The following is a 6,755-nucleotide window of genomic DNA, read 5'->3' on the forward strand; positions in this document are numbered from 1 at the left end:
GTGTTGCCGGTGAGTTGGGCTGCACAGCAGGGGATGAAGGATTATTGGGAACTTAATGAGGGCTCTACTAATCCTCTGGTGGAGTGGGAGGCATTTAAAGCTGTGCTACGTGGTACGTTGATTCAGGCAATTGCATCATACAGGAAAGAGCTGAGTGCCACTAGAGTTAAACTAGAAAACGAGGTAGTTGGGAAGGAGCAAGCCTTTATCACAGACCCAAATAGTGTGAACCGTGGTTTATGGGATGAGGCCCAGAGGAAACTTAACTTGCATCTCACTGAGTATACCCAGAAGAAATTTCTGTTCCAGAGGCGCCTAGTCTTTGCAGATGGTGACAAAAATGGGAGTGCCTTAGCTTTCATGGCTAGGACCGAGGTGCCACAGACGGTAGTTCCGCACATTACCGGCGGGGATGGCTTGAAGGTATATCGACCGGCAGATATTTGTGAACAGTTTGTTCAGTTCTATACTGACCTATACAGTTCTAAATCCACTTCCTCCCCAGAGGGGATTCGTTCGTTCCTTCAATCCATCCCACTTACTACTTTAGCTGCGGCTGATAGTGGTTATTTAGGGAGGGCTATTGATGAAGGGGAGGTCAGAGCAGCTATTGAGGACATGGCGCCTGGGAGGTCGCCTGGTCCGGACGGCTTCCCGATCGAATGGTACAGGTTGGATGTTACTTTACAATCTGCACGTTTACTCAGGCTTTTTGATTATGCATGTGAGTCCGGGCAGTTGCCTTCCTCCTTTGGGGAGGCGACCATCGTGGTAATTCACAAAGTTGGGAAGCCTCCGGATCAGTGTGCTTCATATAGGCCGATTTCCCTTCTAAACACGGATGCAAAAATCTTGGCCAAAGTTCTGGCTAGGCGTCTGGGTGAGGTGATATTGTCCATTATTGACCCAGATCAATCTGGGTTTATGCCCGGGAAGACGACTGACATAAATCTTAGGAGATTATTCACCAACTTGCAAGTCAGGCATGATAATGCGGGTTCAAGAGTCTTGGCAGCCCTAGATAACGAAAAGGCCTTTGACTCAGTGGAGTGGCATTTTATTTGGGAGACAATGTTTCGCCTTGGTTTCCCTCCCTCTTTTATTAAGTGGGTCAAATTGTTATATCAGGCACCTATAGCGAGGATTAGGGTAAATGGAGTTATGTCCAGGCCCTTCAGGCTGTACAGGGGTACTAGGCAGGGGTGTCCTCTATCCCCTTTTTTGTTCGCCCTGATAATGGAACCGTTGACACAGCTGATCAACAATAGCTCTCTGATAGAGGGGTGGACGATAGCCGGGATTCAGGAGAAGGTGTCACTCTATGCGGATGACCTGTTAGTTTACTTGGCTGACCCTGGCCCTTCCTTAGAGACCCTACTAGACGTGGTCAATGGATATGGGGGATACTCGGGACTACGGGTAAACTGGACCAAGTCTAGTTTATGTATTATAGATGTGGATGAACCTGTGGACATTTCCCGGTATCACCACTGAAGGTGGTGGAAAGTTTTCTTTACCTAGGAATACATATCCATAGGGACCCTAGGCAGTTCTGTCAATTGAATCTGAGACCCACTATGGAATACGTCACGCGCAAGCTGGAAGCCTGGGAAAACCTTCCTTTGACCCTGGTGGGAAGGATCAACATTGTTAAGATGGTGTTGCTACCCAAACTTCTGTATATTTATAGAGCAGCCCCGGTTGGGATCCCTAAGTCCCATTTTGACATTTTGGATAGAACCTTGTCCCGTTTCTTGTGGCTTCATCGGTCCCCCAGAATTGCGAGAAAGACACTGAAGGCCTCCTACGTACAGGGGGGTTTGCAGCTTCCGGATATGTTTATATATTACATAGCTACACGACTAATGTATGCATCTTGGTGGATTAGGGCGGATGCCAATAACCCAGCGGTGGTATTAGAGGCGGCGCTAGCTGGTTCTTTTGAAGCTTTGACTAATCTGGTATATAGGGGGGGAAGGGTCACAGGTCCTGGGCTTTATACGGAGTCTATGGTGACAGTTAGCGAGGCTTGGGTGAGATTTGTAGAGATACACGCTGAAAATCAGGCGGGGGACACCTGGTCCCCTTATATCCCATTATGGCGTAACAGGCTTCTTCCAGAGCTCTTGCACCTTCCCGATTTTGAATTCTGGCCTAGGAAGGGCCTTAAGTATCTAACGCAACTGTTCCATGAAGGGATCTTCCGTTCCTTTGAGAGCCTGCGGGCTGAATTCCAGCTGCCACGGACAAGCTTTTACCGCTTCCTCCAATTGAGGCATGCCTGTGAGAAACAATTTAAATCCCTGTCCTTAAAATTAGAGTGTGGCCCACTAGAGTCAGTAGCCAGAAGGAAAATCCCATGCAAACCTATATCTTCCTTTTATGCTGAAATTGTCAAAATGCAAGAATCCCCTATTAGAGCTTCCTTTGTTAAATGGGCTGAGGATATCCCGGAATTGGAGGATGCTCATTTGGAGGAGTGGCGTCTGAGATGAAAAACGTCAGTTATAAGTGCTAGAGATCAGCTCATTCAAGCTAAGTGGATGCACAGAGTATACTTGACCCCACTGCGTCTCTATCAGATGCGGCAAATACCGAATCCTGGATGTGACAGATGTGGAGAGGCGAGGGGCTCTTTCTTTCATATGGTATGGCTCTGCCCGGTGATGAAGTCATACTGGAAGGGAATATGTAACTTTATTAACGTTAGGTTAGGGCTCCCAGGGATCTGTAATCCTGTAATATGTTTACTAGGGCTAGTCTCTGACGCTACTCCTTCCAAATATAACAGAATATTATTAAGATTGTTGATGTTCTATGGGAGAAAGAATATACTTTTGAATTGGAAACCGCCCAAGTGTCCTACAGTGAGCCAATGGGTACTCCTGATAAATAAAGACCTGCAAATGTACAAGTTGACATACGAGGCAAGGGGATTGCCTGATCGATTTGATAATATCTGGGGCCTTCGGGTCCAGGCGGAGGGCACAACTTGAGTCATTGGCAGTGGCGAGTGAATCACCCATGGTATGATTGTGAGTGTGCATGTGGTTGGAGTGAGTCCTAGAACTCATCTGGTGGAAACAGCGTTACCTTGTATTGAAGTCACTTATATGTCCTTTAAGGTCAAGATATATGTTAATATTGGACTTGCCAATGCGAGTGCATGGGTCATGGAAGGATTGTTCTTTTCTATTCTCCCCTTGGGAGTGTTGTATTAATATGCAAAATGTTAAATAAACGCTATTAAAAAAAAAAAAAGTCTGTGTAGAATATTAAACTGCAAAGTTATGTGAAACTAGTTTTAAATTCAGAGTTACCGTCTGCTGGTCGTCCAAATAAATCATTGGACACTCATTTTGCCAAGACCTCTGGCCAGCAGGAGAAACATCTCCAAATCGCGATATAAGTAAATTTTTATATAGGTGAGAGATCTTCATCTTCTGATCCATATTCCCTATCCACTCATTAAATTGTGTAGAAGTGTCTATTTGAAACCTATTTTTTTCCTTTATACTCAAAAGTGCCGACCTTAACTGTAAATAACGAAACCATAATAATTTCTGTGCTTTTTCTCTCTGTGATAATTCTACAAATGAAATATCTCCATTACTTACTACCTGTGTCAAATATACAATATTACTTTTTTGCCAATATTGTTCCTTAGCTAGTTCATCTAAAGTTTGTAAGTGCTGATTATACCATAAAGGAGTGCATCCTAGTGAACCTTTCACTCCACACCATAGTCTAATAGAATACCATGACTTCATGAAAAGATTCCTAGCTGATCTCAATTCTCTATCGGAGTTGATCAATTGATTAGACTCCAGTAGAGTAAAAAAGTTATCATATGGAGATCTGTTCACTAAGTCCCTGCACAGTGGACTCTCTTTCCATTCCCGGAGAAAACAAAACTGTGCGGCTAAAAAATATCCCTTAAAACAAGGGAGGTTAACTCCTCCCCTCTCCAAGGGCTTATACCAATGCTCTAACTTAAGTCTTACCCGTTTCCTCCCCCAAAGTAGATCATTAATCATCCTTTCGATCACCTTAAAGAATCTATCGGGGATCCAGATTGGAGAATTCCTAAAGAGATAAAGTAACTGAGGGAGAATCACCATCTTAACTAAAGATATTCTATTGATAAAGGTAAACAAAGCCACGTTGTTATTTTTACCCTTAACTTATTAATCAGTGGCATCAATTTAAGAGGAATAAAATCTTCCACCCTAGGGGAAACTATAATACCAAGATACTCAAAGGAATCAGCAATTTTCAGAGTGTTCAGCGGACTATCATCGGGGAATGAGAATTTTTCTAAGGGCGTAGTGGTTATGTCTAATGGCATGATCATGGTTTTATCCCAATTCACACCCAGACCGGAGGCTTCTTCAAAAGAATGTATAATTTGCATAATAGTTAAGAGAGTAGATTCTGTCTGTTGGACATAGAATAGAATATCATCGGCATATAAAGAAATGCGATCTTCCGTTCCCAGTACCCCAAACCCTAGTATCCTAGAATCCTGTCTAACACTGGCCGCCAAAGGTTTAATATAGATATCAAATAGAAGAGGAGATAGTGGACATCTCTGGCGAGTGCCCCTAGTCATGGGAAAGCTTCTTGTAAGATGTCCATTTATATTTAATCTTGCCGTAGGAGTTCTATAGAGAAGCTTAACCATATTAATAAACCTAGGGCCAAAGCCCATCCTATGAAGCACTCTCCATAGAAATCCCCACTCAACTCTATCAAAAGCCTTAGAAGCGTCTATAGACAGGATAGATCGTCAGGGCCCTCCAGAGGTCTGTATATTAGAAAAAAGACGATGTAAATTATAATGAGTCCCCTTATTAGTAATAAAGCCATTCTGGTCTGGGTATATAATTGATGTCATAACACTAGATAACCTCATAGCTAAGGTTTTGGAGTAGAGTTTAACATCTGTATTCAGCAGAGAAATAGGTCTATAAGATCCCAACTCATTAGAGTCTTTACCCTTCTTTAACATTACTGTTATCACGGCCTCTGTCATTGTTTCTGGGAGGGCTCCCTCTTTTATTGAGTCAGAGAGTGTTCTCCACAGATGGGGGAAAAACAACCTCCCCATATTTACGATAAAACTCATACGGGAGTCCATCCAATCCGGGGGAGGAGTTACCTGAGCAGGCGTTAATTGCATCCTCTATCTCTTGGGGACTCAAGTCCATCTCCAAACGTTCCTTTTGCCCATCTGTAAGAACCGGAAGGGAAACAGAGTCCAAGTATGAGTTCATTGCAGACTCTGAGAGAACACTCTCTGATTCATACAATTCACCAAAATATTTTATAAATACTTCTAAAATTCCCTCCTGATCTTCCACAATAGTACCATCAGACATACGAATATTACGGATCTCTTTTTTTAAATCCTGGCTTGCTATTACTCTAGCCAGCATCTTCCAGGGCGGCCTGCCTCTGAAAAATATTTTTGTCCTCTAAAAAACAGCTTCTGTTGTGCTTTATCCAGAAGAAAGTCCGAAAAGGCCTGACTTGTCTTCTGCATAATCTCTCTGGCTTCCTCTGTTTTCCCCTTGGCATATCTAGCCATTCCTACAGCGGCTGCTTCCTCAAATTCTTTCTCCTTCATAGCATAGCGTTTACTAAGATTTTCAATTATGCTGATAAAGATGCCTCTCATGAATGCTTTAAACGCATCCCAAATATATTGAAATTTAGCCGAGGCATAGTTCCTGTCCCAAAAGGAGATAATTTACTTTTCTATCTGATTATGATTCTCAATTATTAATAGCCAATGGGGATTCAATCTAAATGGAGGTTTCACTCTAGCATCATTCTCAGCCATAGATAGCTCCATTAAGAAGGGAACATGGTCTGAAACGGATCTGGCCTCGTATTTCATACGTTTAACACAATTTGGATAACCTTTATTTATCAGGGTCAGATCAATTCTAGACATAGAGGTTCCAGATTTACTAACACAGGAAAAAGCTCTTTTTTCTCTAAATAGGTATTCCACAAGGCCCACCTCTTGGCAAAAACGAGCCAGGGGGGACCCCTGGGCCGGGGAACACCCATTCCCTCCAATAGAGATCCTATCTACCTCTGGATTCATCACACAATTAAAATCCCCATTGACTATCAACAAACAATCAGGCCACTGATCCACAAAGGCCATCAAACAGTTCAATACCTGTCTAGAAAACGGAGGGGGATATATATAAACACCAAGATACATAGCTTTCAATCAAGCCTGCCATACATATCTGTTTGTGAATCAATACTATGACTCCTCTGGAGTAGGTAGTATATGTGGAGTTGTAAAACTGTGTAGCCCAGCTCCCCCCAAGTCGGGGTGTCCTCTCCCGTGAAAAATGAGTTTCAACCAGACAAACAATAGCTGGCAGATGTCTCCTTATCAAATCTAATACCGCCTGTCTTTTTACCTTCTCCCCTAGACCCCGAACATTCCATGTAAGTATTCTTATACTCATTAAATATAAAATATTTTTTTTCTTATTTTTTTTCCTCAAAAAACTAAGTGTGTCTTATCACCAGGTGCGTCTTATAAAGCGAAAAATACGGTATATATTTTAATATAAAAACAGGATTTAAACAATAGGTCATTTTCTGATGACATATTCCCTTTAAATGCATAGATAAATGCTGACCAGTGTCTCCTTCAGTCCTCCCTCTCAGCATACAGATATCCTATAGATTTAGGAACAGTAGACACATACCTGTAAAATGGTCAG

The sequence above is a fragment of the Bufo bufo genome, chromosome 1 (genome assembly GCF_905171765.1).
Source record: "Bufo bufo chromosome 1, aBufBuf1.1, whole genome shotgun sequence".
NCBI lineage: Eukaryota > Metazoa > Chordata > Amphibia > Anura > Bufonidae > Bufo > Bufo bufo.